General features: G+C 35.8%; 1 long non-coding RNA gene across 4 annotated transcripts in view; it reads left to right on the forward strand.

Annotated features, from left to right (window-relative positions):
• The window catches only part of LOC116216532, an 83,419-nt gene extending 81,596 nt beyond the window's left edge, over positions 1-1,823 (forward strand). For all 4 annotated transcript variants that reach the window (XR_004159446.1, XR_004159447.1, XR_004159445.1 and 1 more), the window contains one exon: positions 195-1,823. This is a non-coding gene — a long non-coding RNA (uncharacterized LOC116216532). The remainder of the gene's footprint in view (positions 1-194) is intronic.
• Positions 1,824-2,979: the final 1,156 nt, after the last annotated feature.

A 2,979-nucleotide genomic window follows, 5' to 3' on the forward strand; every position in this document is an offset into this window, starting at 1 on the left:
TATATATATATATATATATATGTGTGTGTGTGTGTGTGTGTGTATATATATATATAGCTAGATTTCTTAAAGAAATGATGTTTTAAGACCTCTCTTTCAGTGCATCAGTGTCTCTAATAACTTTTGAACTCAACCAGGCAATTTCATTCAGATTAGAGAGAACTGTCAGTCTCAACTCTTTTTTTTTTTTCCAGGATTGGTAAAAAGAATGCAAAGAAGAAATTTTAGCATCTTTAGCAAAGGAAAGGCTGTAGTAGAATATGTTGTATCTCGTGTGGCAGCAGTCAGCATGTTATGTGTATAGTTGTGTCTTACAATTGTAAAATAAGCACTTATTGGATTTTGAGAAGAACCTGAGAGTATTGAGCTTTATAAGACTCAGCGTTATCAATTTCTTCAACAGAGGTTTGGTTTATTTTGTTTTGCTTTTAAATAAAAGTCAATAGTCTCTAAGGTCCGTTTCAATACAGAAACAAAGAAAAATCTTATTCTGTTGTGCTTTTCATGATAGAAAACTAATTCCTACTAATATTGCTCTTATCCCAACTGTAACTTCAAGCAAGATAGATGAGATAAATATGTTGACTTGTGTAATGTGATTCAAGATGCCAAAAGCAGTGCAGGAGATGTGGGATATAGCACCTAGATGTCTGGATATATCCTCCCTTCTGGTACTCACCTTTACTCCTCACATAATGGGATATTTCCAGGGGAACCTATATCTTCTCATACTAACAGAAAATAACTAATGAGGTTCAGAAAATGACTTTCTATTTAGGAATCTGTCACATCAAACAGATTTTTAAAAATGATGTATTTAAGATTGGATAATAATCATTTGAATAATATGAATCTCATGCAGAGATAGATCAGTGAAGAATGAAGGCCAGACAATGAAATTCAGTTTGTGCATTTGTGAAACAGACACTTTTGGCTTCTCTTCCCTTACCTTTTCATCTGAATTCTGATGGCTTAGATTTGTATGAAAGTGTCAATCTGCTTTTCACTGTGAGGGAGGACTGTTTGTTTCCAAAGAACAATTGTCTCACTCCAATTTATAGAAGGGAGAGGAGATTCTTTTAATATGTGTATACCCCACGATGAGACTAAAACACAATGAGGCACCTACAGAATACCTCAGTAAGTATCCATTACAGTGTATTTTGACTATGCAGTGAAAGATTGTGTTGGATTTAGTCAATTCGTAGGCGCAGATGGAGATACACACTGTGTACTGCTTTGCCTTAGAAGTGTCAATTCCTTCTAAGTGTGGCAATTCGGTGCATGCAAACTATATATCAGATTAGAAAACAGTATGAATTTGGAAAAGAACAAAAAGAACAAACAGGTACCTTCAAATTAGGCAGGTGCTGTGTTAAAACTTTCAGGAATGTAGCTTTGGATTTGTTATTTCCATCATAATTTTCAAGTGGGTGCCCTGGATTACTGGAACTAGATTCTCTGATAGTTCAGGCCTACAATCTGTATTTTAATGTCAAAATGCTTAGACCCAAGTTAATCTAAACCAGGATCTTTTTATTTCCTGAATACTGTTTCATGTTTTCTGTTAGATATGTACCTCATCATGGCTCTTGATGATGTCCTGGGAAATTAAAAGCCAAAATTGCTGAGTTCATATTGGTGTAATGTGCCGTTTAAGATATTTCATCTTCTGCATATGAAGCAAACCAGACTTTCCAAACAAGGAAAGGAGAGGAAAAGGAGAAGATATTAATTTGAATCTTACTAAGAAACTCAGGTGAATAAGTGTGTCAGTCAGAAAAGGGCAAAATTAATGGGGAAAGACATTGGATATTCGAGCTTCTTAGAGGACATTCAAGCAGTAGAAATAAAAAAAAAAATAAAAAAAATATAAGAAGTGATTGAGAATGTCTTTAAAATATTAATTGGGTACTAAATGTGAATGGCACATACACAATACTTCCTATCAACAGCAGTAGCCTGAAATGACTTTCAGTCTCTGGAAGTCTTTAGAGCGTTCTTCTTTTTGTCCCTTCTTTTCTTTGATGCACTCTGAAGAACAAATGCCTGTGGCTACTTGTGGTGCAGCTGTAGAATCCCCATCAGACTCTGATCTATTTTTTAAGAAACAGTATTAGTTCTTCTGAATGGCATCCCGCTGGTGTTTACTCAAACCTCTTGGCTTGCTGGTGCTTACTCTGTCAATCTGGAGCTCTCCTGTAGGTCAGGTGGAGATTCATATTGGTAACAGCTGTGCTTTTACATCATTTTCATTCACCTGCAGCACTTAGTATCACACTTGCTTGAATTGAGCAATGGAATTTGGTTGCAGTGTTGCTCAGCATGTTGTATCTCATGGCACTGAATTAATATTTCAAGAAAGGTCAGGAGATTGAGCTTGTGGGCAACACAATATCGTATGATTATGTCACTAATAACTGCCTGCATCTGATTACTGGCCTCTTCAGTCTGAATGCTCCACTGTCCATGCTGTGCTCTGTGGTATAGAGCCATCAGGTAAAGTAGCACTATTTTGCTCTCACATAACATACTGAGTGTATATGGCATATGATAAACTGTGCTTGAAATAAAGTTGCAAAAATAAGAGCAAAGATTGTGGACGCACAGTGGACAAGTAAAATAGAGTAAAGCATCTGCTGCTTTTCTGTGTGCAGGAAGTTCTGCACCAATTGTTTGGAACTAGAGGAGGCATAGCTGTCAAATCAAGGAGTTAGAAAGCAGGACATTTCTTTACTGAAGATATGGTTTAATTGGAGAGGAGGTATTTAAGTACTGCTTATGGTTAAAACTGAACATAGATTTTAACACACTTTGCAGTATATAGGTCAAATCCTTAAATCATTCTTCTTGCAGGACTTCAAATGAAAGCTTGCATCTTGTGTAGAGAATTGTGTTTACAGCAAATTTAGTAAAAACTAGCTGAAGAAAAATAAATACTATTTGAACAGAATGTAATACACATATCTTAAACCAAGA

The sequence above is a fragment of the Meleagris gallopavo genome, chromosome 4 (genome assembly GCF_000146605.3).
Source record: "Meleagris gallopavo isolate NT-WF06-2002-E0010 breed Aviagen turkey brand Nicholas breeding stock chromosome 4, Turkey_5.1, whole genome shotgun sequence".
Lineage (NCBI taxonomy): Eukaryota > Metazoa > Chordata > Aves > Galliformes > Phasianidae > Meleagris > Meleagris gallopavo.